We start from the raw sequence: 27447 nt of genomic DNA, 5'->3' as shown, positions 1-27447 counted from the left end.
CAGCTGCGCCCCGCTCGGGCTCAGGGCCGCGGGGAGGGCGGCGCACACCCCCTGCGCGGCCGGCGTCCTCCGCCCGCGTCCGCGCCTTTTGTCTGGTCCTTCTCGGCGCCGCTGTTTCAGCTGCTTTTGTTGCAGCCCCGAGTCTGGAGTGCGCGGACTTTCTGCGAGGCAGAGGTCAGAAGTGAGGCTAACCAGCCTGGAGACGGAGGTGGGGCGAGGGTCCGCTGGGAAGTTATTATTAGCGCCGACAAGTATAAGCTGCCGGGTTGTTGTCCAAATAATACTCAGTGATTTTGCAGCTTCTAATAGATTTAAATGGACCCGTGAGAGCACTCATTAGTTAACTTCAAAGGAGCGTGATGTGGGCAGGTTACTTATTACTCCATTTTACTGCGGGGACTGCTGGGGCACTCACGCAGAAAAGCGAGTATCAAAACTAAGCAGTCAGTGCTTGGGGCAACGGGGATTAGAACTTGTGTGACGGATTATTGTCCTCGGTGTGCCCGTCCGGCTCGCATCCGCAAACAAAATTTAGTGATCAAAGGATGCCAGAAAGGTACTCATTTTAATTTACATATTAATTATTAAAATCTTTCCTTAAAAAATAGAATGGAATCTTTTCAGACTCCTAGAATACTAGCCCTAAAAGTGATACTTAAGAGATCAAAATTACTTCAGTTGTTGAATAGTATCGGTGGAGTCGAAGAGTCGAATTCTTTTTTACTTAAATTTTTCATTTCCTCTGTAAACATAGTGCTACTGGCAGCCGAAAGATATTTGATATGATCATAGCGGAGACCCTGAGTATTAATAAGTGGAATGGAAGCGTCGAGCTGCTAGGTATCCCCGAATATTGAGCAGCAGTTTTCCTTTTCTCGTAAAGAAATGAACATTTAGCAGAATCGTCATTTTAATTACGTTGATTAAAATTAACTTTATGGCAGTTGTATTCATATTATATTGTACTTTCTTATTTCCCCAAAGACAGGAGCAGTTTACCAGTTTCTTGACCATTTTCCTTAATAGTTTTTCAATGGAGCTTTTGTAACTCTGATTTTCTTCTTTTTTTTCCATATGATTTTTTAAAGTGAAGAGTTTTTTAAAATTTAAAAAAGAGCATTAAATTTTTGGAGGCTTTTAAAATAGTTACCTGGACGTTTATTAGTGAATCTGAGGACAGACCCTAGCCTCTTTAATAAGTAACTCGCATACATCAAGAAGGAAGTCTTCCAGGCACATAGGCAATAAATTAATGATCATTTTTAATAGACATGTAATATTTTATGACGCATCTACCTGAATAATAATAACAGCTTATACTTATACAGTGGGTATTTACCAAGAAGCATAATGCTGAAAAATTAACTTAAATTTCCCTAACCATAAAGCACAATGTTTATAGAACAGTGTCGCTAGACATAATTGGAATAGACAAAGTTCCTTCCCTTATACCACTTGCACTGAGGCATCTGAAAAAACATGATAAATTATCGTTTCTTTCATAGCATTATTTGGAGAATGAGTGAAATAATGGGTAGAAAATACCTTAGTTTTAACTCTGTGGAGGGAAACTGATTTGTGCCATCACAGTGTAACCAGACAGTGGGAAACTCCTTCCCTAAACATGTTATCATTTATGTTTTAAAGTGATAGTCTTCCCAAGTAGTTACCATAGGAGGCTAAAAACTTACTCTAGTAATGCTATTCCTATTTATAATTATTTTGAATCCTTTGAAATTTTGATTCATTTTACAAATAATATAAACCATTACTATGTTAAGGTATGTATGTACAGTATACACTGAGTAAAACATAAAGTATCATGATAAGCACTTGTTTGTAATACTAGGGATTAAACCAGATGTAGTGCTAGGCTGTGTCTTTACCCCCTTTGAAAAATTTTTGCTTGAGACTGGGTCTCCATACCTTATTCAAGCCTGCCTTGAACTTGAGGTCCTCCTGTGTCAGCCTTCCAAGTACAGGTGTGTACCACTATACCTGGTGTTTGTTTAAATAATAAAAATAAATGTAATATAGCTTGAGCACTTATTTTCTCTACTTGGCAGAATGATTTCTGCCTGATTACAAAACTTGATTCTACATTTTACCCCTATTAAGGATATTTAAAGGATTATCCTGATAACTCTGAAGGCAATTTTGAAGGGATGGGCAGTTTTAAAATAGTTTAAAATAATGACATTATTAGAATAAGTTTGCAGCCTTGCCAGAAGACTACACTGAAAGGGACAGTGGTTATTGTAAGCTGAAGTCTAATCTCTGTGTACATTACACACTGTTATACATATTGAAACTAATAATTTGTATTGTTACCTCACAGTCACCTCTTTTTAACACTTTGATTTTGTTGAGAATCAGGTATTTCACAAACTATATTTTAAGTAGGATATATTAAGTAGGTCACTAATTTTACTGGAACAGGACTAGTTTGGAGTGTAGTTCATATAGGTCTTTGAACTTCACATAAACACAAGTATAAATCTTGTCTAATTGACTTTTATTAGTGATTTTAGAATCATGCAGTATGTCATAAAATGAGTGCTCATCTGGGCATTGTAGAACAGTAGATTTTTGTATGGTGAGAACAAGGAAAAATAATTTAAAAAGTTGATCATGTTACTTTTATTGTAAGTATTAATATGGAAGAGATTCCCTTTTCTGCCAGCTCAGGTTGATAGGGCTGGTTTGTATTGATTGATGCACATCTCTTTTTCAGGAAAATCTGGTCTGATTGAGTATTACCTGCTTTCTTAAAGTTTCATTTTGATTATGTGGCGCTTAAAATGCATGACATCACTGTGCTTTGATCTACTGGGGCCTAGTGAAGAACTTCAGCCTATAACAATGGTGTTCTGTACATTTTATTTACGCCTACTTACCGCTCATTTTGTTCATGCATTTTTGGGCTTGAAAAATTAATAACTATTATACATCTTAGACCATTTGTGCTAAATAACAAAATATCTGAAATTGGATAATTTTGTTTTGTTTTGTTTTTGGTACTGGAAATTGAACTCAGGACCTCACTCTTGCAGAGCAGGCACTGTACTGCTGGGCTATATCTCCAGCCCTGAAATTGGATAATTTGTAAAGAATAGAAATGTACTTTTTTTATTTCTGGAGGCCGAAAAGTTTGGTGCCTGGTGAAGACCCTGGTCTCTGCTTCCAAAATCAACGCTTAGCCTCAGAGGCAGAGGGCAGATTGGTAAAAACAGGCCTAAGCTAGTAATCATCAAGCTTTTTTATAAAGCACTAATCCAGTAAGAGTCAGAGACATCATTATTTAATCACTTCCCAAAAGGCCTCACCTCTTACTACCACCACAATGAAGATGAAGTCTCAGCATTAATTTTGGAGGAGCCAAACCACCATATAGCATACATCATATGTGAGTGCCAAAAGGCTCTTCTAATGGTATTAACAGTTAAGGAGATATTGACTTGATCCCCCTAATTTATCACGAAGAGTTTTATAATCAACATGTGAGTTCATTTTCTGAGGTAATAGGAGTAGGGGATTGTCTGTACAGTGTATAGCTGAGAGTAAGTAATAACACTGTGATTACAAATATACTTCAGCCTACTGCATAATAAACGCATGATCAGGGACATATAAAAGCAAGAGATGCTTGTCTTTTCATAATCAAGTAAAAAATTGTATTATTCAGGAGCCAAATTTATATTTTAATCAAAAGGAAATGTTAACTTTGACAGAAATCAAAGATTTTTAGATGCAGACTGTGGAATGTGCAAATAAATTTGCAGAAAATTATTTTCCCATAGAATGGCCCTTTCTAAAGTGAGTAAATGTGGTGATAAACATGTCCTAGTTGTACACATTGTTTGACTTCTAGGTCATGTGCATACCAGTCTCATCCTGACTGGTCCTTCAACTTTGATTGTCACCTTTGGGTACAATATAGTTGCAGGTAGAGAAGCTCAAGAGAAATGTGAGGATATCTGTTTTATATATAACATTATTTTTTTTCTGAATCTGGAAATTTAATGGTTCATTCTTAAAATCTTTTTTTTATTTTGAAGAGAAAAAACATAAAAACAATGACATAAAATTTCAAAACAAGATAGTAGGAGAGTAACTGTAGTTAATGCATTGTGTCTTGTTATCTTCAAAGTGGGTGCTCAGATTACAAGATATAGGCATGAAAAATTGATCAAACAATATAAACACAAACCTTTTCAATGAACTAATAGAAATTAGTAGTATAATTATCTTAACTATCATATATATATATATATATATAATTCTTAAAATCTTGTCAAAATTTTCCCTCATCAAAACAACCCCATAAAATTACCTGTATCAAAATGTTTTGCTTTGGACCAAGGGACCATTATTAAAACCCAGAAAGAGAAAGCAGTAAACAATAAAGTGTACAAAAATAGATTTGTATTAGTAAAATGTGTTCTTGGTGACATGAACATTAACTACTTAATACACAAAGTATTTTCTTGCTTTTGTAGGTTTTTAGAATATTTTTTGAGAAATAACCTGAATGATTGAGTCTCTTGCAACAGCTGGCTGAGGAAATTGCAGCTGCTACACTGAAAAAAAAACTTGATAAGTTTTTCTGTAGCAAGCAGAAATGCTAGGGAATGTCCTGTTAGCAATAAAACTGCCCTCATGTTCTGTAATCTCCTTACCTAGTTCATCATTTTTTTTTTGATAGTGGAAAACCTTGTAAACAAGCAGGGACCATTAGCATAGATTTTAAACACAGGTTAGCATAGATAACAGGTTTTTTTTTTTTTTTTTGGCCTTTTTTGATAAAGATTCTCCCTGTGCAGTTCAGGCTGGGTTTGAGCTCACTTTGTAGCCCAGGCTGCTCTTGGACTTGCAATGATCCTCCTACCTCAGCCTCCTAAGTGCTGGGATTACAGGCATGTGTCACCACGGCTGGCCAACAGGTTTTAAAAGCAGCTTCAAAACATTTTTATTTCTTTTTGTAGAATGGCTGAGATAAGTATGGATTATTCTGAATGAGAATTGTCTAGCCTATTCAGAAACCTGTGGCAGAAATATCCAACAGGCCAAAATTGACATATGGATACCATTTAGGACATCATGGAATCAAAGTATCTTATTTCTCCATCAATTTTGAAAGATAGTTTTGCAGGGTACATCAGTCTGGGTTGTTTTCCTTTAGGGCTTGCAATACTTCACACTAAACTCTCATTGATTTGAGGGTTTGTGCTGAGAAGTCTGTTTGTGCTGTGGTTCTGATGGGCTTTTCTTTATAGGTGATTTGTTTCTTTTTTGTGTTGAATTTCTGGAATCTTGAATATGATATGCCTGGCTGTAGATTTTTTTTTTGATCATGGCTAAGTGGAGTTCTATATCCTCACTTAACTGCATGTCAAATTCTTTTTCCCTACCAGGGAAGTTTTTTGCCATAATGTCTGTGAACAATTTTTTATCGCATTTGTGCTATCCCCTGCTTTTTCATTGACACCAGTTGATCTTATGTTATTCTTTTTTGCATCATCTGGCACCTGCTGTATTGATTTCTCATGGTCCCATGCTATTTTTAAGAAATCATTTTTATGACCACTAGCTATAAGCTTGTCTTCTATATCTGAGATTCTGTCCTTACATTGGCTCAATCTGCTACAGATACTTTCAGTGGAATTTTTATTCTCCTGGATATCTGCTTGAATTGCAGTGGAATTTTTATTCTCCTGGATATCTATCTTCCTTCCTTCCTTCCTTCCTTCCTTCCTTCCTTCCTTCCTTCCTTCCTTCCTTCTAGTTTAATTCCTGGGTTAATGCTAGTGTTTAGAACCTTTAGGAAATGACTGCCTCTCAGAGGTGTTTTCCAGGTGTAGCTGGTTTTTGGATTTTGAATGTGTTGCAAAATCCTACCTCTTTAATTTTCCGGGAATGCATTGCTGAGTTGCTGGGTCCAGCCCTCATTCTTTGGCACTGGCTCACAGTGTTTTTATGACCCTTAGGCAATCTCAGTCTTGTAATATCAGGAAGAATAGCTGGTTGAAATAATTATGTCACTTTGCTAAAGTGATACAGTCAGCAATAACAATAGCATCAAGAACAGCCTAGAAAATAACAAACTGAGTTAGCTATTTTTTTTTTTTTTTTTTTTTTTTTTTTGGTTTTTCTCCGGTACCGGGAACTGAACTCACGACCTTCCGCTTGCCAGGCAGGCGCTTTTGCCGCTGAGCTAAATCCCCAGCCCCCTGAGTTAGCTATTAATTTGCCACCTTTAACCATATGAACATATAAACAAACCAGAAAATCATATACAGTAAGTAAGTCTTCAGAATGTCATTTTTACCCTCAAGGGAGGAAATTTAAAAGGGGCTAGGTAAAAATAAAGAAGTAAAAGAAGAGGAAGGGATTAGAAGCAAGGCTGGAGGACAAAGGGGAATCATACAAACTTTGGGAAACTGGTGTAAAAACAGATGGGAAAGACAGAAGGAAGAAATAAAAGGAAGAACAGAACAAAACAGAACAGAACAGCTGACACAAAGGAGCTAACAACCACGTTCACACTCATATAAAAACAAGATCCAATAATGAAGAGAAAAAAAACCCCAAAACAGCAACAAACAAGAAAAGAGAGAGAAGAAAAAAAAAGTCCCCCTTAAGGTTTGTCTCTGCTGTCACTGGTAGACAATGTGTAGAGACAGAGTCCAGATCTGTGTTGATTTATCCCAGCAAGCCAGCAGTAGCTTTATGGCAGGGTAGTGGGTAATCTCAGTGAGCCTACATTTTTATTTCCTTGCAATGAAGGCTGGATTCTAGCTATGAGACTGAGCCTGCAGCCTGCATTCAGTCTGCGCCATCATGGTACCTTCTACATGCTTGAACTCAACTGGGAGCCCCTATATGGACCCAGCAGTTGTTCTGATTTTTGTACTCAGTTGTCCCCTCTCCAGAAAGGCTCCTGGCCAATTGCTGTCTTCTGCAGGACATCTGAGCCCGCAGCGCTCACCCCCCAGCTAGTGCAGTCCACCATGTCCCCTGTTCCCTTCCACTGCTACGTCTCTTCATGGAGACTTCTAGTTTTGCCAGAGGTCACTGTGTCCACAAGTTTGAATCACTCCTCCCACAAAGTGAATCCTGACTCAGGGAGAAGGCTTCCCTGGCTACCTCCTCCTTCTTTGTTGATGTTTTTCTCTTTGCTCTCTCTGTGAGCTTCAATACTTCAGATCCTTCCTGTGCCCAGGGGATCTACTTCCCTTCTTGTCTTCCTTGTGTTGCTATATTCCAGTGTTTGAATGACAACCCTCAGAGAGGCTCTTTCTCTGCTATTTACCACTTTGCCATCTTCCTAGAAGTATCATGGAATGAGTATAGTCAGGTGGGCTAGTGATGTGGGTAAATTGGGTGCTGTCTAATCATAGTTTCATGGAGATAGAAATTAAAACTAAGGTTTGTCTTCCTGACCAAATTCAGTTCAAATTTTTGTTTTCAGGGTAAAATCTATTCCACAGATTATTTGCCTTCTGAGAGATACATAAATTGGGTAATAAATATTTCTACAGCTGTATCTCTTGGCTTAGGACTATTAAAAGTTGTAGATTCAGAAATAAAGCTTTCCTACTTGTCAAGAATTACTAACCAAGCAACAGAGTATGATTGTATCCTCTCTCATCTTAGTTTTCTAGCTTATTTTACTTAATTGAGATTCCCATTTGTCTCCACTCTACCTATTGTTATCTGAATCCTCTCTATCCTTTAGGACCTAGGTGTAATATTTCTCCATAAAGCCTTCTTTGACTCCCTAGTTCTGACAGTTAGCTAATAGTTCTATTTGTTAGATACTTTTTATGATCTTAATTATTATTTTGGCATTAAATTTTTTCTCCACTTAATGTTTTCCCCTCAAAAATACAAATCAGTCATTCTCAATCTTTCTGTGTGTACTCCCACACTACCCCAGAGCTTATAATAATGAGAAGATTATCATCTCTCATGATGTGGCTGAAGGGGCAAAGCAACAACAGCAGCAGCAGGAACAACGAAAACAAACAGATGAAGAAAGGGTAGCTAGCTATGTGGAGAAGGCTAGAATTCTGTGCTGTTTGTGATCTGGCAGGGAGGAGCTAGGAAAATACTTACTCCAGCTTCACTTTCTGGCAAATTGAATTGGAAGCCCAAAGGCAAGAGAGCATAGTTGTTACAGTCCAAAAGCTAGACTCTTGGGAATTAGAGCAAGGTAAAGGAACTAGCTGGAGAAATCTGGAAGAGGGAACAAAGAATATTCAGCCTTGTTATCATAGCAGCAAGAGAGTGTTTCAATTATAGTTTGTGATGTCTTTATTCCATAACAAGCGCACCTATTTTTTTTCTTGTGTGATTCATTTACTAATAACCAAGAACACTTTATGAGTAATACTTTTCATATGAAATGTAACCACTGTCCCTTATTCTTTGTTGTATTAGTTGGAATAGTATTATTAAATATCTTCTCAGTGACTTATGTTTTCATATTTCATCTATTGTTTGTATAGTGTACAGGCAGGATATGGTGGCCATATGGCCATTGAAAAAATTGTGTCATCTGTCTAAATCAGTCAGGGTTGCTCATTTTTCTCATTGGGCCATTTTCATGCATTAATGAATTTTTTTTTTTACCTTGCTGAGTGCAGTCATTACTTCAGATCTTCTGAATCAAGCAGGCTTAGAGTGAGTCCTGAGCATTTGGTCTCCTAGAAAACATTCAGGTATTTCAGATGCACAATGACCGAGACCACTTTGCACAGGTAATTTTTGGCTGAAATATTTATAGTGGTAGCCCCTTCCTCCTGATTATAAGTATGCTATACTTTGGTATCTAAGTATTAAATGAAAGTCTAATGCAGCTTTATATACTCCTCAAAGCAATACAAAATTTTTTTTGTATTTTGCACATTAGTAAATGCTTTAATGTACCTAATAATTCTTTTTGTTAGTTAATTCTTTTGCTCTTGGATATTTCATTTATTTTAGCCTTGAACTTATTCTGCACGTAGGTTTCTTTTCCTCAGAGGCACAAAATAATACAAAAACATGTGGTTTCCATATTTCTGATAAAACAGTGTTTTAAAGATTTAAAACATTATAAACTGCTTGAAATGTGTACAGAAAATAGCTTACTAACCGCCTGTACACATCCCTACCACTTAGCTTTAAAAATACTAACATTTTATTATTCTAATTTTGTTGGAGGGGGGGTTATTCTTTTGTTTTGTTTTGTTTTTTGTTTTTTAGACAGAGTCTTTCTATGAAATTCAGACTGGCCTTGAATCCTAGGCTGGCCTCTAACTCAACAGTGATCCTGCCTCTGCCTCCCCAGTGCTGGGATTTCAGGTGTGTGAAACTGTGCTTGGCTTCTTATTTTGTTCTTTTGCAGTCCTGGAGGTGGAACCCAGGGCCTTTGCAAACCCAAGGCCTTTGTACTGAGCTATATCCCCAACTGCTTTTTTATGTTTTATTTTGAGAGAGAATCTCCTTAAGTCACTAATTTGCCCAGGTTGGGCTTGAATTTGCAACCCTTTTACCTCAGCCTCTCAGATTTTGAGGATTACAGGTTTCCCTCACCATTCCTGGCTAGTTTTCTAGTTTTTTTTATTTTAAAGAGAATAAAAAATAAAAATAAAAATGATACAAAATTTCAATACAAGATGATAGGAAATTAACAATGGTTGTTATATTACCTATCCTTATCTTCAAAGTAGTTGTTCAGATTACCAGATATAGGTATGGAAAATTGATCAATTAAGCATTAACTGTTCTTTTCAGTAAACCAATAGAAATTAGTAGTACAAGAAAGGAGGAAGGAAATATATATTCTAGTTTTTAAGAAGAAAAAGAAGATGAATTTAAGCCTCCTTTGGTCCCTTCCTAGAGTTCACTGTTTTCCAAACATGGTGCTTGTTTTCCCCATGCATGTTTTTATATTTGTGCTACTTATGCATGTATCACTAAACAAATTTAATAGTTTCACGTGTTTTAAAGCTTGTGTTACTATACTACATTCTTTAATGTGTATATTTTGCAACTTTTTAAAAATAGTTTTGAATACTTTCTAGATACAGGTAGCTTTAGTTTATTAACTTTTAATACTATATACTATTCTATTGTATGAATGGACAAAAACATAATAATTAAATCTGTTAATGCACACTTTGGTTGTTTCCAGTTTTTGTTATTGTTGCAAAGTATTGCTAAAAAGAGCATTCCTATATGATATAATGTTTCTTTATATACATATAAACCTAGAAATATAACTACAAATCTATCTAAACACATATTTTTTCTTAGCAAATTTTGTCAAATTATTTTATAAAATGCCTAATTATACCTTCACACAGCAGTTCATGACATTCTTGTTTTTCCTCTATATCATTTTTATACTTGGTATTATAAGACTAAATTTTCTGAATGTGGTAAAATTGAATCTAATTTTTATTTTCATTTTTTTGATTTCTGGTGAGGCTGAATACTTTTCATGTGATTGTTCACCATTTGGATTTTCTCTTGTGGCTACTGCATTTTCATTTGCTTTGTTAATTTTTCTGTTGGATATTTGTCGTTTGAAAATGTGTGTTGTTTAATTCATTGTTTATATAAGTTTCTTGTAAGTTTCTTACAAGTTTCTTATAGCTTGGGGGAGGTATCTTAATTTTCTTTATTATACTAAAACTTAAAAGTTATCAATTTTTCAGTTTATCAATATATTCTACTCTGTTTTTTTGAAATGGTTTTATGAACCAGCAATGTAGTCACAACCTTGGTCTTTTCAGAGTTTGTAGCTATTTTCCAAAGATGTTTCTAGGTAAGGCACAGTATGAATAGGTAAATGAAATAAATATGCCACCTAGTTTCTTGTTGAGATTACATAAAATATTAATTTTAAAAATGTATATAAGTTTTTTAGTTCTATTAACTAGCAGTCTCCTGTATAGCCTTGTCTCATTTTTTTCATGAGTCTATTAAGATGTGGGATAAAATGAAAACTCAACATAAAACCAGGAATAATAATAAAACTAAAATCCAAAACCAGAAAGAAGTGACTTAAATTTTCTGCATTAGTATCTGTATCTCCCACCCTGAACTCATAATGCTGACTTCTTAGTAAATATAGACTAAAAGGGTCCATTCTGCCCTTAAAGTAGGACCAGCAAACTGAACAAATGTGTATCTCTGCCTGTTAGATTCTGCTCTGTAAGGCAGGAGCTGCTGGATTTTCTTTTCCTTCCTGTGTTCAGAGCAAGTTCCAATAAGCCACTAGGCAGAAGCATCACTGGCAGAGCATATGGAGACCTGAGGCACAAAGAACCCTGGTGATAATACATGAACAATTGTGGTTAGTTTTAATTATGGGTTATTTCAGTTTCTCTCCAAGGGAAGAATATAGGCAATAAAGGTCCTGCAAGATGCCCACTCCAAGTATAGAGCAGGGAGCAGAAAACCAGGTCATGAGGTCTGTTAGAGATAAGGTTAATGGTTGGAGACCTTTCGATATCAGCAAGTTTTGACCCCATAGATGAAAAACCATCATGGATCATGGGTAATTTTCTTAATCTGTCTGTTTACCAAAGAGGTCTGGGAAATTAAACTTGTGTATGAAGAAAAACAGATACGGCAACCTAAAATAAAACCTCTGAAATATTGTAGAGTAAGACAAGATTTATTACTGAAAGGAATATAACATTAATTTCATAACTTGATTGGTAATATTTTCATGAATATACTGTTTTGTATCCATTTTCAGGATTTCTGCAAATAATGAAATATTCAACCCCTTCATTGCTTTTGTTAGGTGGAAATTTTGGGATTCCTTATAAAATTTTATGTGAGGGTCAAAGTGCAGCAGCTGCTTTCATAGGGAATATGATTTTCAAAGCACTGACTTTAAAGAAATTTCACAAAATGAATCCATCTGATTTCATGAAAAGATCTTTACTAATCACCATAGAAAGTTTTATGGCAAAACTGTGGATGTTGGACTTACTGAGAGTTGTGAGTAACTGTTCAGGATGTAGAAAGCATTAATCTTGGGAAACATTTAAAGAAGGAAAGTTAGACCCTACATACTTTAGCAGCCTCTGAGGGCTTCATTGAATGAGAAGACAGAAGAAGCAACTAGTGTACCATAGGTCCTAATACACCACTGAAGTGTATAAGTAAAGCTCAGGAAGATTGATGCTGAAGGACTTCAGCAGCCATCTACAGAAGCGGTTGCTGAAAGACAGTGAGAAGTTGATAAAAAGAAGACACTAAATGATAGTAAATTACATGTGCCTTGATGTGGATTCTGTAAAGAAAAGAAGAAAGTACAGACAGGCGATGCAAAAGTTAAAAGTGGAAAAGCCCTCAAATCTATATACTAAAATAATGGTATGTGCAGTAGTGTGTGAACTCTGACAGCTTATTTGACCTTGTTTTATTTTTAGGATAGCTAAAAAGAATATGTCTGACATAGGGTAAAAGATATTACATGGAGATAGTTGCTGCTTCTGTGTTCCGCTTTTCTTACTGTAGCCAGCTTTGATGTCAACAGGTAGGGAGCACAGCTAATGATATTGGTTGCCTTTCTCTGCACTAGTAAAGTGAGCACTTTGCTCTCTCAACTTAGAATTCTGACAGGACTTCAACTTCCTTACCCCTCTCATCCTTAGAAATCTGAAAACTAGAATATTTAGAATGATTTGAGAAGTTTGAGAAATTCCTTAATTTCTCAGGGCTCAATATTCTCATGTATAAAAGTTAATCCAGACCTCATAGGAGTGTCTTTATGATTAAAGAAGCCAGTGTCACTTACTAAGTATTATACTAAAAAAAAATAGCTATTTTTAAAAATAGTAGTGTCAACCCTTTGACTTCATGTGGAGATTTTAGTTTAAAAAATATAGAGGGTATACCACTTTTTGGCCACTTGCTAATTAAAAAGGGGGAAATACATATTTTATGATGAAGATTATAAATATTTTTAATATATCCAGTAACACAGAGTCATAAGAAAACGTGGTTCATTATGTCATGAAACTTGGGCTATGTTCTATAATAGCGTCAATCTCTATAATAGCTTTATGAGGCTAATGAGACTAGCTTCCTCTGGAAGTGATGCCTAATGCCAATAAATTGTGCCCTGACTTTAAGCAGAGTAAGGACAGGATTAGATGGTTTTGGTTTTTGTTTTGGTCTTATGTTTACTCTTTAACATACAATTATTCATTCATATAGGTACCATAGAATAGAGTTAACACTATAATAGTCAATCCTCTGTGTCTGTGAATTATGTATTGGTAGATTCAACCAACTGTGGAAGTATTGGGAAGTATTGGGAAAAATTGTGTCTTTACTGAACATGAACAGACATTTTTTTCCTTGCCCTTTTCCCAATATTGTATAACAACTATTTGCATAGCATTAACATTAAAAATAATCTACAAATTAATAGAAGAGAATGTGTAGATTACATACAAATACATATCATAAAAGGGACTTAAAGAACTGAGTGTTAAAAATAATCTACAGATTAAATTATAGAAGATGTATGTAGATTACATACAAATTCATATCATATAAGGGACTTAAAAAGCTGAGTTTTTTTTACTACTGCTGGGGATCCTGGAACCAATATCTCGTGGATACTAAGGGTTGAAACTGTTGAAGAGTTTGCAATTCATCAAAGAAGGCAGACATGAAAGAAGTAATCAACAGTATAATAAATGTTCTGAAAGAAAACAAAAAAGGCCTTCAGAGGAAAATATAAAAGGATCATACCTAGATTGAGGAAACTGTCTTGTGTATTAGTCAGCTTTCTCATTTCTGAGACATAGTACCTGACACCCACAAGTTAAAAGAAGGGTTTATTTTGGCTCATGCTTTCAAAGGATTCATTCCCTGGTTAACTGGCTACGGAGCAGAAATACCATGGCAGAAAGGCCTGTGGGAGGAATAATGCTCAATCCATGGCAGCCAGGAAGCAAACAGGGCATGAAAGGGATGGGGACAAGGGTATACTCCTCCAAACCCTGCCCTTAGTTACCTTCCTGCTCCAACTAGGCTCAACTAGCCTACCCAGCTATGAAGACATCAGTGGACTAATTACTGACAAGTATAGCTCTTGTGTTATCCATTCACCTTCCAAAAAAGCCCTACCTTTGAAGAAGGGAGAGTGTGGGGAAACATTTTAGATCTAAACCATAACATACTGACTCTGACCTACAAATGCTCATGTCCTTCTCATTATGCAAAGTGCATTCAACCTACCTCTAAGAGTCACCAAAGTCTTACTGGTTCCAGCATTGATTGCAACTTACTAATCTGAGCATGAACCAATCTGCTTTGACACTCAAGTCACACTCCTAGCTGAGAGTCCCTGTACAAACAGCAAAAAATATTAAATATCTCCAACATATAATAGTATAGGTTCAATATTCCCATTCCAAAGGGGAGGCATAGGAAATAGAAAAGGAATCAGGCTAAAGCACCACTAAAACCAGCAGGACAAACAGTAAATCCTATAGCTCCTTGTCCAGTACCTGTGGGTGCTTCTGATGAGATGTGAGCTTCAGGGGGTTTGGGCATCCTCATTCATATGGCCACATAGTTCGCAGCCCATATGACCTTCTATCTCTTTCACTGAACAGATGATTTATATTCCTGGTATCTGGCACTTCCTGAAGTTTCCACTGAACCTTTGGCTTCATCATCACAGCTTCATGTATTGCCCCTTTCAGGGGCATGTTGTCTGGCCTCCCAGGCCTTCCTTTGAAGTTGGAGTGGAAACCTCCATTACCCCACAGCACTCACATTTTGCATGCCTAAAAAAAAAAAGCTAGCATCACATGGATAATGTGAGTCTGCTGCCAGTTTGAGCCATAATTTGGCCCCTTTGGACAGCAGCTGCAATAGTCATTGAAGGCCTGGATGGCTGAACTTGGGGGACACACTTCTCTAGGTGGCCATGAATGACCTGAGCACCCTGTGTGTCTTCTCAAAGCAGTTTTCCAAAAGAGTTTACCCTTTTATGCCCTGGGCTTTGAAGGTATGGGATCTTGTCATTTCCTGAGATGCTCTCAGGATATCTTTCTTCAATGCAATTCCCATTCAACTACCATCCACATACCTCACAGATCTTGAGAAAATATGCCTTAAATTCATCTGGAACCAGAAGAGACCCAGAATAGCAAAAGCAATCCTGGGCAACAAGGACAAGTCAGGTGGAATCACAATCCCTGACCTAAAATTATACTATAAAGCTACTGTCATAAAATCCACCTGGTACTGGCTAAAAAACAGGCCTGAGGATCAATGGAACAGACTGGAAGAAACAGACACAACCAAAAACACACTCAACCACCTAATCTTTGATAAAGGGGCCAATCAAACTCACTGGAAGAATGATAGCCTCTTTAATAAATGGTGCTGGAAAAATTGGCTCAATACTTGCCAAAAACTGAAAATAGACCCAAGCCTATCACCATGCACCAAACTCAAGTCAAAATGGTTCACAGATCTCAATATTAAACCAGAAACACTAAATCTATTGGAAGAGAAAGTAGGTAAAAACCTCGAAGACATAGGGGTAGGCAGAGAGTTCATGAATAAAAACCAAATTGCACGTGAAACACTTGAAAGAATCAACAAGTGGGATCTCATCCTACTGAAAAGTTTCTGCACATCTAAAGAAATCACCAGCAGAGTCAAAAGAAAACTCTTTCTTATTGTCATGATCCAAAATACTTGGCTTCTTTTAAATGTTAACCTTTTTCAGCAACCATCCTCTCTTTGACTCCAACTTTACAGGTGCTTTCTTTCTGGTATAGCTGAAAATTTTTCAAATGGTTGAGCTCTGCTTTTTGTTCTTGATTCTCACTATAGAAATGGCTAAAAGCAGCCACAGTACCCATACCACAGCCTGAATGTTGGACTTCCTTGAAATTTTCTCTGTCAGATCAATTATTCAATTTCCTTTAAATTCAGCCTCACACAGTATCTTAGGACATGGATAAAATGGAGAGAAGTTCTCTGCCAGAAATAAGCATGCATGACTCTAGTCCAGGTTTTAGTGCAGTCCTCATTCCATTCTAAAACCTCATGACTCTGACCTTTACTGTCCACATTTCTGTCAACATTCTGATCGTCTGAGCTCCCACTAGCATCTTCCATCAATCTCTGCTTAGAGCATTCTAAGACTTCTCTAGCCAGCATCTCCAAAACTTTCCAAATTCATCTAGTGGCTGAGTTCCAATGGCTTCTGAGCCCCATGATCATATACAGTCACAGCAATGACCACACTTCTCAGGTACCAATTTTTTATATTAGTTGGCTTTATCATCATTGAAAAGTAATGCCTGACATTCACAAATTAAAGAAAAAAAGGTTTATTTTGGCTCATGGTTTCAGGGAATTCAGTCATTGATTGACTGGCTGCAGAACAGAAACATCATGGTAGAGAGGGCATGGTGGAGGCAGGGTGTCAAGCCCATGGAAGCCATGAAGCAGAAAGAGGGAGTAGGAGCTGAGCATAAGAGTACACCTCTCTATGTCCCCAGTGACCTGCCTACTCCCACCAGGTTCCACCTCCCAACAGCACACCCAACTATGAACTCACCAGTGGACTAATCCACTGATGAACATAGTGCCGATATGAAACAGTCCCCTTCCAAAAGAAAAAAGTCTCACTTCTGAACACAGGAGACTTTTAGGGGAATGTTTTTTATTTAAAACATAACACCCCACCACCAATAAAAAGGGGCCTTTAAACTGGTACCTGAAAGATATGGCAATATTTTCTAGGGCTAAAGACAAACTTTTCAAGGATCCAAGAATGCAAACAGGAGGAGGGAACCATTGGAATGGCTAGATTGCTGAGCTATAGAATGTAATTTGGCAGATCAGGGGCAGCCACCTGTTTAGCAGAGCACTGGGAAGCCTCTAATGGGAGGGAGAAAGTAATCTGTTTGCATTTTTCAGGAAGAAGAATTCTCCTTTGGTGTTAAAAATGAAGTGCTTCAGATTTTCCATAAAGTAAAACTTAGATGTCAAGAACCATAATTTCTGACCTAAAATTTTTGAGGTTTCATATTTGCTTATTGTTCGTAGAGTGTGTGGAATGAAATATCTCCTTTCGTCTTTAAAAGAGATAAATTCTGCTCCATTTTACCTTTCTGAAAAAGCTGGAGATAAGTGCTTGTCCTCAATCCACCTTAATATTCTTTCCTCCCTTTCCTCTTCCCTTTAGCGTTCTGAAGCTTTTAGATCAAATCCTAAGAACCATGGATATAAATTTAAATGACACTACCAAATAACTGAAATTAGTTTTTCTTTTTTATGGTTTACTGAAGTAGAGGCTTCTGGTTATGATAACCTGAAAATGTAAGTGATATGCAGAACAATTTGAGAAATAGTTGATTAAACACTACCAAGTTGCATAGATTAATTTGGAGTAAAGGAAGTAAAAGCCAAAAGCACTGAAAAGAACAAAGGTGGGAGAGCATAGGAAATAGAGACATGGCATAAAATTTATCCTCCCCCCTGGTGAAGGTGGAGTTGCTGTGTTCTTTAATCTAGGAGCGTGGGTTTTAACACTCTTGGTCATACAGATAATTGAGACCTTGCGTACACATGAGCCAGCATTTGTACTGAGACTCCTGGCTAAAGCCAAGATTTGGAAAAAACAACATTCTCATTTGAACAGTAGTTTAGAGAAAAAAATCATTCACTGACAAAGAGAGATATAAAGAAATACATACTGGCCTAGTCTCTAAGTAGAAGGTAGGGAAAAGTCTCATGTAAATATTCTATAAATTAAGTTTCCTTAGGTCTTTTATGGAAATTTTAAAGTATTCACAAAAATAGAGTGATATAATGAATCCTCATGTATCCATCAGCAGCTTTAATGGTTATTTATAGTCTATTCTTGTTTGTTTTTTCTGTATTATCTAATTTCTTTTTATATTATTTAATTTGACCTGTAGGTACTTCAGTATTTGTTTCTAGCCTAAGGACCTTAAAAAACATATTGGATGTCATATTAACGAGATAAATACACAGGGATACACATTCACTGTTGTTAACTCTGGTCACGATGCAGTGCAATAGATGTCAAAAATGTACTCCTCCTTTCTATCTCCTTTAGTCAATGGATATGTCTCTTAAACCTCAAGTTTCTTTACAAATCCAATTATTTGTTAAAACAAATAATTTGCCCTGTACAATTTGCTATATTCTGGATTCAGCCAGGTGTATCCTTATGGTATCATTTAACATATTTTTATGTTCTTATGGTAAGTAAAGTGGTTCATAGATTTAGTGTTTGATTTGATTCAGATTATTCTTTACTCTTTTGAGGATGCCACTTGAATGGTGCTATAATTTTCCTATCGCATATCACCGAGGGTCTCATGATGTTTGGGGTTGTTATGGGTTAAATTGTGTCTTTCAAAATTTGTATGTGGAAGATCTAACTCACATTATGTCCAAGCATGATATTTGGAGGTAACATTTGAAAAGGTGATTAAGTGAAAATTCTGTAAAATTGGGCCCTTACAGAAGAAATTTGAACACACACAGAAACTCCAAGGATGGGCATCTACACAGCAACTGTCATTTTTGGTTACAGTGAGAGGAAAAGATGCTTTAGAAAAAAGTCAGGCATGGTGAAACCTTAACCTTAGATGTCTAGCCGTCACAAATGTGAGAAGATGAATTTCTATTGTTAAACCACCTACACTGGGACACTTTATTATGGCAGCCCCAGCAAACACATATAGTTGTGTTGTTTTTACTAATCTCAGATTGTCTTTGAGTTCCTGTGGTAATAGCCTTATCCATTCATTATAAAGTGCTTCATCATTCTTTTTCTTTCTCATTTTTATTAATAAATAATATAATTTAAGGTGTGCAACATCATGTTTTGAGATACATATGTCTGAAATAATTACTATGACCAAAATAATTAAAATATCCATCACCTTACATCTGTGTAGCAGTAACTTTCTCTGCTTAGAAACATTTTATAATACCACAAAAATACTCTTAAACAAAAAGAAAAAAGTACTCAGCATCTCACTATCAGAGACAGATTGAAACAGAGAGCATCATTCTATACATTAATTCATTCTTGAAAATAAAAAGATGGCAGTGCTATATATACTGTTTTACAACCTGTTGTTTCACTTAATGGAGTGTACAATAAACTCATGTCAATGCAATGATCTCTTAATGATATAATTTGTAACTTTTTAATTCCCCCATTGTATTCACTTCAACCCCCTTATACCTTATACCCTGTCTGTCTAATAACAGTCTCCCTTCTACTTTTATGTCATCTCTTTTAGATGTCATATTAATGAAAAACATGATACTTGTCTTTCTGAGTCTAGCTTATTTCACTTACTTGATGCTTTATGATACTCTCCAGTTCTGTCAATTTTCCTGCAGTGACATAGTTTCATTCTTTTTTACTGGTGAATTATATTCCATTGGGTATATATATCATATTTTCTTTATTCCAATGTTGTGGGGTACCTGGGTTCATTCCACATCTTGACTACTGTGAACTGTGGTATAATAAAGAAGGTATCCATATAGTATGCTGACTTTAATTCCTTTGGGTACATACCAAGGAGTGGTATAGTTGTGTCATATGGTAACTTTCTTTTTAGTTTTTTGAGGAACCTCCATATTGTGTTATATAATGGCTGTATTAAATCACATTCCTAGTATGAGTGTAAGTGTTCCTTTTTCCTTGTATTCTCACCAGCATTTATTGCTTTTTGAATGCTTTGATGATAGCCATTTTGACAGGTGACAGATGGAATGTCAGTGTAGTTTGATTTGCATTTTGCTAATGCCTAAAGATGTTGAACATTTTTTCATATACCTATTGACTATTCATAGTTTTTCTTTTGAGAAATAGCTTCTTGGTGATTTGTTCCTATTACCAATATATAATAGCATTTTTTGTCTCTTCTGTTTTTGTCTTGAAGTTTTGTTTTATCAGAATGATTATAGCTATTCCTGATTGCTTTTGGATTCCGTTAGCTTAGAATATTGTTTTCTACCCTTTCACGTTCAGTCTGTGTATATCTTTGCTAGTGAGATGTGTTTCTAACCCCATCTCAGTTTGGAGTCATGGAGAAACTATGAAATGTGGCCTGCTTCAACTCTGCCATCGTGTAGTCTCCCCCATCATTGTTTTTTCTAAAGCATCTAACATCTCTTCCTGGTTTTATCTAGATGTATCATTTCATTGGGGGTTGAAAAATGGTAATGTAAAGTAATCATCCTATATTTATTAACATCATGCTGCTATAATAAAGAAATTTTCCTCATAAACAATTTGGTTATCTTGAGATGGTCTATAAAGAAGGTAGAATAAATGCTTGATTGGATTCTTTTCCTTTATTTACCCATTTTCAGATTATAATATTCTCCAAATCACTTCAGAATCCTTAGTTTTATTTCTGAGGATTTTAATTTATACTACTGGGGTAAGACAGGGAACCCCAAACTGAGACTCTTACATAAAAACATTACTGGATTGATGATGGTTCTGGAGCACCTGAAAAATACATTGTGAAACTGTTGTTCCTGCAGGATATGTTCTCAAACAAGATCTCAAACCAGACTCATGGCAAATGTGGGTTTGTACCCAAAATTACAAAATCCCTGAGAAAATAAATGAGAGGTATAGACACAACTGAGAGAAGATTTGTACCTTTAGAAAATTTGCGAGAACTCGGGGTTCAATTTTTGGTTTTCTTTTCTGTCTACTCACAACTTTATAGATCTTAATATTTGCAGGGCTTTAGCAAACCATTCTACAATTAGGTTTTCTGGTCAGACACTACAAACCTAAATACACTGAAAATGAAACTCTTGCTGTGCCTTTCTGTTCTACCTGCACCCTTCCCTATATAGGTCAGTGACAGTTCCATTCCTAAAGTTACCCTTAACAAAGAATTTGCAACCATCCTTGACTTCTTTTAGATTCTACATGTAATCTGGAAATCTTGTCAGTTTACATGTTAGTAACAATACTGTAAAGATGGAGACATACATTATAACTGTATTGCCCTAGAAATGTTTTCCATTTGTCTGGAAAACATTAGTTTTCTGGACTAATGGAATAGTAGAATTTGTCTGGAAAACTAAAAAAATTATTTTCATAGCCATATTCCTACTTCAGAGAATTTCTTTAAAACTTAAATCTAGGAATCCATTTCAAAAGTGTAGCTAACTCCATGTTTCCTCTAATTTTAAGTAATTATGAGTAAGTTAAAGGTTTACTAAGGTTTACATTACTGGATTGATGATGGTTCTGGAGCACCTGAAAAATACATTGTGAAACTGTTGTTCCTGCAGGATGCTGCAGGATACTTTTTCCCCATGGTTCTGGTTTATAGGTGAATTAAATGCAATGAAGACAATACCTGATATAGCTGAGATTTCTTTCATTGTTCAAAAACAGTAGGTCTTGTTGCGTCCAATTCAGTTCAGCAATATGCATAGTACAAGGCCTCCTGTCATCTTGCAAGGGATGATAAATACTTGAGATACTTTTTTTTTGCTCTTTTTCTGAGAGTTCCTAATAAAAGAAAAAATGAATACACATTAGTGTGATATTTTACTGGTGACTCAATGACATATGTACTAAACAGAGGCTTGAATAACAGATTCTTCAAGGGTAAAGATCATTGAGGAAAGACAAAGCAATGAATAAAAACACTAGGAGGTTTAAACTTTCCTTTGGGAAAGATGGTAGAATAAATTATGAAGTAAGCCCAAATCTCTTGGCTGCCCACTCAGTGATTTATCTATTAGGAGATACCTTTGTTTTAGTATATATTATCTAGCAATATTTTAGAAGCCAAGAATCATTTACAGTAAACTAGTGAAACTACCTAGCTTTACATCCAAAATATCTTTCTGTATAACTGTTTCTTTTGCCCTTGAAGCAAAACCATTTCCAAGCCAAGACAGTTTGTCTTTCCCTGCTGCCACATTGTTATCTGAATCTTCTCTTCGTTATTCACATTTTGATCCATCAAAAATATATTCATTTAATGAAAGCATGGCAAATTACACAAATAGTTATTAAGTTTTGTTAAGACTTGCTTCGTATTAATATATTTCACATAAAGTAAATATTTTAGTTCATGTTTCTCCTTCAAAGTAGTTAGCCTACCAAATAGTTAGGGAAAGAAGGCTCCATTTGACATCAGGAGTAATTAAATCTTTTCTTAATTGTTTCCCTTTGAGAGTCACGCTAGTTTTAACCCCCTCTCTCCCACCCAAGTGACTCAGAACTTCTCTTATGCTTTTATAGGGTTTCACAATACATGTTTTTGTTATTCTTTATATTCTATGAAAAAGTAGTAACTTCTCAGAAATATTCATAGAATGAATGGACGTAGCTTCAAAACAAAACTTAACATTAACTTAAAAAAAATCATTGATTTGATTATTTTTGTTTTAGTTTACCTTCTTGGTCAAATCTGATATATTCATGACACCTTATTAAAATTATGCTTAGATTTGTCCAGACTGTTTAAGATTATCCCAAAATGACTAACCCTATTCATTGTAATAAAACTTAAAAAGTCATAGTAATTCCTAAGAGCTTTAGGTACACACAAATATGCACATAACATTTTTAAAGGTATGTTTTAGCTTTACACAGTACTTTATTAATTCTGCATGTAAGTTCTCCCTTTTATTTTCCCCATAAAAAGTAGTGTGTAAGAAGTGAATGCTGTATGGGTTCTCCTCAGTGTAACCCTCATTCATCTTTTAAAAGTCATTCTTTTACCAAAAAGTGATGGCATTTAAAAAAAACAACAACACTAATTAGAACATAGAACTTACAAAATGGTTGTTTCTTCAGTGATATCTTTAGAGACAGCACTGAGCTTTCAAAACTTAAGTGCCTGAGCTATGTGGAGAGGGGGCAGTTTACAAGAATTAAGAAGGGGTATTCATCAACTTCAACTGAAGTGGCCTAGGAGCCTTTGGGTCTGGGTAGGCAGTACCTGGAAGTCACTATGATATAAGTTTATATTGCTTTTTCTCATTAAAGTTTATATATATTGCATAGTGCCTAGGAGCTCAGCAAGCCCAGGGAAGTTGAAAGTAAGGAGTGTGAGAGCTAGATAGGGATAAAGTAGTTGGTTATTATTCTTTTAATCAACAGAAGTTGGTCACTTTCCAAGAATAATGTTTGTGGATATGAAGTCAAAAGTGTATTTAACTATTAGTATTGACTTTATAGTTTTCAGTGGCAGAAATGTTTAATATCAATTATCGAAGAAGGTTGAGGTCTGTGTAATTCATGATTTAGACAGTTTTAGGGTTAGTAAATTAGAACCTTTAAACACTATTTTAATCTCTGCAGCTGCCATGCCTAGAATTATAGAACTGACAGTTTGCAAATAACCTGATCCAGTCTGCTATTTGTGTAGATAAAGTATCTGATGTCCTTGACAGAAACTGAAAGAAAAAGGGATCCTAGATTATAAGCCAGCTTTTACTAAATAATATATGTGCCAGAAATATCTGTTGAACAGAATAAGGCATGTAAATCCTACAGGAATGTAGTCATAACTATAAATTCTTGTCTTCATTTCTACGTAACAGGATTACTTTTTGTCTTCATGCATTTTTAAATGGTTGAAAAAACAAATTTTGAGTTTGTTTATTGTGTTTGTAAGCTCAGTCATTTACATTTTTATACTATTTCACAGATCAGTGATTGCATTCTTGTTAGTACTTTGCAGTGGCCTACTCAGATTTGGGTACTTTTTATTTCAGTTCTTCTATGTTCATAGTACAAATCAGAAATATTCAGCATCAGCAGAGGTTGTTGATACAGTATCAGTTTTACAAAATAATGTCCACACAGCTGATTCCTAATAGAATTATTATGTGTGATATTCTATTGAAGTGAATAGTCACTGGTTCTAAAGCCTACTTTGCAAAGCAGTTGTGGTTTGCTTCTAAGGTTACTGTGTCCCAGATCATGATGAGATTTCTTTTACATTAAAAAATACTGTTTCTTAGTATCTACAAAAGGGCTATTCCTTTTCATTTCATGGGGACATAATGTACTTAGCATTTCTAGTTATGCAACCTTTGCCACAGAGACAAGGAAAGAGAAAGAGAATAAGAGAGGGAAGGAGAAAAAAAGAGAAAGAGGGAGGGAGGGAGGAAAGCAGGGAGAGAGGGAGGAAGAGAGAGAAAAAGCATATGTACATTTTTAGTTTAAGCCTCCAGATGGTATAGGCAGCTGAAAAACAAAACTAAAACCTGGGGAGCCAGGCACAGTGATAGTTCCAGCTATAGTTCCAGCTATTCAAGAGGCCAGAGCCGGGGATATAGCTCAGAGGTGTAAGTGCCTGCCTGGCAAGTGCAAGGTCCTGGGTTTGATTCCAGTACCAAAAAAAAAAAAAAAAAAGAGGCCAAGGCAAGAGAATCACTTGAGTCCAGAATTCAGTATCAGCCTGGGTACCAAGACCCCTCTTCAAATAATGAAACACAAAGCCTTCCTCCCCTCAAACACTGAATTTCAGAAATAATATAGCACTGAGATAGTCTAAATTAGATAAATCATTTAAGCATTTTATTTCTAATTTGATATGCATTACTCTTTTCATATATTTGGCAATTTCACTGTACTTGCCTGTTTATCTTGTCCCAGTTTTAAATAAATATAATTGATAAAGGAGTCCAAAGCCTTTGGTTATTTCACTTATTGATTCTTCTTGTTTGTTTATAGATGATTTTTCCATCTTGAGAAATTATGAATTCATTGTTTCTGTATGCCATGACATTATTGTATGAATAAAATGTAACAGAATAGACACACAATAAAACATGAGAATGCTAATAATAATGTCAGAATTGTGAGGGAACTGGCTTGAGTTCTGTATGTACTGTTATAGACTGAGTTGACTTCTTGAAGGCCCCCCATCCATATGTTGAAGTTCTACTAATGTTACTAGTTTGGAGATAAAACATTTAAGGGAGTAGTTAAGGTTAAATGAAATTATAAAGGTAGGACTGTAATGTGATAGAACTGGTGTCCTTATAAGAAGAAGAAGAAGACATCCCAGAATTGCAAACATACAGAGGAAAGGCCATTTGAGGACTTGGGAAATAGGCATTCATTTGTGGGTCAGACACTGCTCACCAGAAATAAACCCTGCCAGACTTCAGATTTGTGAGGAAATATGTATTTCTTATATAAGCCATCCAGTCTAATGTATTGGGTTGTGGTAGCCCAAGCACAACACTGCAGATTTTGGTATTGTCAAACGGGACTTTGCTATAACAAATGGCTAAAAATGTGATTTTGGAATTAGATAATATGTGAAGGCTGTAAGAATTTTGACACATCTGTTGGAGAAAAGTCTAAATTTGCCTTGAAGGAATAGTTGGTAGGAATATGAATGTTGAAAATAATTCTGGTGAACTTTTCATATGAAATGAGGAATGCTATCCAAGGTTGGTGGAGGGAGGCAGTTTTTTTTATAAAGTAGCAACAAGTTTGGCTGAATTGCATTCTAGAGTTTCATATGGAAGGTAGCACTTGGGTAATGATACAGAACAAATTTATGAGCAAAGTTTTGAAGGGTAATCTAGTGAAAGAAAAGAGATAAATCTAGAAGGGATTGTTAAGAAAAAGGAACCAGAAATTAAGATTTGCTAAATTCTCAGCATATTCATACTGTGAATATTCTAGAAGGAACAGGAACTCTTGGTTCTTTGTGGCTGGACAATCTCCCCATGAAGATTACCCACAGTTTAAGCAATCACCTCAGCAGAAGACGGGATTATTGCAACAGAGATATTGTCTGCTTGAATTTAAAACGACAGATGGAACAAAATAAAGGAAAGAATTCTTTATAGACTCCAGGGATTCAGTAGGACTGGTATTCTATACAATAGGACTGTTTACTGGAGTTAGGGCAAGAACCTGGGTCTGGGCGATCCCACCAGACTGAGCTACTTGTTCTAGGAAGCCACTGGGAGAGATGAGCAGTGATGAAGGCATTCAGTGGTTTGCAGAACTGGAAAAGCAAGCAATCATGTTCAGACCATGGGCTGGCTAATCATTATCTTAGCCATTATCTCAGGTTGCCCATGTGAATAGTGTTGGCATCTGTGAAGGTCACTGGTGCTTGGGGTATTTGTATGTGTGTGGTTTTAGTTCTTCATCATAGATGTTTATCAGGCCTGTTGTATCTTGAATATAAGGTAACTACAGGAAAAAATGACCCTAGAGTGTTCAGAAGGAAGAGAGAAAAACAAAAAAGTCAGAGAGCCAACATGGAGTTAGGTTAGTGTCTGGGCCCTTCTTTACAACGCAAGATGAGTGCTCACTTTGGCAGCACATACACTAAAAACAGAATACTAGATGATCTGACCAGAAAAGTGCTGAATCCTTGAAGAAAAGATAAGAATGAGCCTGACGATGATTCTGAGATTGGCAGGCTGTCACCTCCTCAGTTTCAGAGAGTGTGGGATACCCTTTCATTTTCAGCAGGGCAGAGTACCGCCATCCATAGCTTTAGGGAAAAAGCCACTGATTGGAGCCAGTAAAGGTAGGATGCCACCCTCACTGGCCCAGAAAAAAAAAAAAAAAAAACACTGTTATAGTGGGCTTAGGGCAGAGCACTGAGTCGAAGAAATTTATTCTTGGACCTTAATATTTAATGACATTTTCCTTTGTGGGTTTTGGACTTGCTAAGGAACTGTTAAGATTTTTCTTCTTTCTGATTTCTCCTTTTTGAAAAAGGGATGGCTAACCAGTGCATTCCTCACCATTGATTTTGGAAGTTTACATCTTGTATAATAATCAGAGTTTCACAGGCGGAGAGGATTTTTGTCTCAGGATTAATCATAACTAGTGCCTCATCCTTATATAATTTAGGTGACGTTTAGATGAGACTTTGGACTTGGAGTTGATACTAGCATGAGTTAAAACTTAGGGGGCTGTTAGGATAAGGTGAATGGTCTTTTGCATGTGAGAAGGACCTGAATTATAATTTGTAGGAAAAAAGATGGAACTGGAGATCATTCAGTTAAGTGAAGTAAGCCAGCTTCAGAAAGAGAAGTCTCACTTGTTTTCCTTAATATGTGACCTCTAGGGGGAAAAATGCAAGATGACATGAAAGTAGAGGAAGATTAGTAGATAAGAGGAAGGGGTCAGGAGTTGAGGAAGAGGGAGTTAAGGAAGAGTAATGGGAGATGGATGTGATCAAAGTATGGATGCATGAATGCCACAATAAAACTCAAATAGAGGTATGGGGGAGGGGAGAGAGAAAGGGACTGGGGAGACAGAATGGATGAGAGTGAGAATGAATGTGAATTGAATTTTGGAGGCCAAAAAGACATTATTGATTGGTGCTCTCCTCACAGTCTGCATGTTGAAGACCTAACCCCTGATGT

At 36.1% G+C, this 27447-nt stretch overlaps 1 protein-coding gene across 6 annotated transcripts in view; it reads left to right on the top strand.

Annotated features, from left to right (window-relative positions):
• Nucleotides 1-27447, top strand: part of Rnf180 (ring finger protein 180) — a 189168-nt gene that overhangs the window by 13183 nt on the left and 148538 nt on the right. Inside the window, exon 1 of one of the 6 annotated variants that reach the window (XM_013518462.1) lies at nt 30-174. The exons of 3 other annotated variants lie outside the window; for them this stretch is intronic. The gene's annotated coding sequence lies outside the window, so the exon portion shown is untranslated. Of the gene's footprint in view, nt 1-29; nt 209-492; nt 557-27447 lie in introns of those variants that run through there. 2 more of the 6 variants (XM_013518463.1, XM_013518464.1) reach the window with 2 other exon arrangements.

Source organism: Chinchilla lanigera, unplaced genomic scaffold (genome assembly GCF_000276665.1).
Source record: "Chinchilla lanigera isolate Chin_1 unplaced genomic scaffold, ChiLan1.0 scaffold00045, whole genome shotgun sequence".
Classification (NCBI taxonomy): domain Eukaryota; kingdom Metazoa; phylum Chordata; class Mammalia; order Rodentia; family Chinchillidae; genus Chinchilla; species Chinchilla lanigera.
This window is presented reverse-complemented; position numbering and strand designations above follow the sequence as displayed.